The sequence below is a fragment of the Belonocnema kinseyi genome, chromosome 9 (assembly GCF_010883055.1).
Source record: "Belonocnema kinseyi isolate 2016_QV_RU_SX_M_011 chromosome 9, B_treatae_v1, whole genome shotgun sequence".
NCBI classification, from domain to species: domain Eukaryota; kingdom Metazoa; phylum Arthropoda; class Insecta; order Hymenoptera; family Cynipidae; genus Belonocnema; species Belonocnema kinseyi.
Window position 1 is genome coordinate 63,827,109 of NC_046665.1, and position 616 is coordinate 63,827,724.

Here is a 616-nt window from a genome sequence, read left to right on the forward strand (position 1 = left end):
GAAGTTATTACAGACAGCTAGGATGAGTTTGAAAAAATTTTATCAGTTTGAAACAATGACGCCAGCCTCCCTCCCCATTTTGATCGATTATAATTCTGTTCTTAATATGGCGCAAGATGTTTTTTTATGGTGCATATAAGTGCATTTGAAGACCCTCAAGGTTATGTGATTTAAACTTTGATTTTTCAAATGGGGAATAGCGTTAAGTTAGCCCTCCGCCCTCCTCGAATAGCACCTGATATAACACCTGATAACTCCTACAGTTTTGTGGCGAAACATTTTTTATCGGTGGTGCATTTAAGATCATTTGGGGCACAATTCAGTGGGCTATCGAAACCCCAAAAACTAAGAGTGGGGGGGAGGGGGCTGCTGCAGCTGACCTTTAAATTTTAGTATGTTTACGATACAGTCGCTTAAATTATTCGTGATTTTTATTTATCTTTTTGCAGTCGCGTTTTTTAATTTTTAATTGGTGTAATCTTGCAATGTTATATAATCTTTTAATCTTATAATCTGTAAAAATGTAAGTACTCTTCGGTTTCATTGATTAGTATGAAATTCGGAAAAAAATTAATTTGAGTATACATTATCCATTTTTAGCAAACATAGCACACGA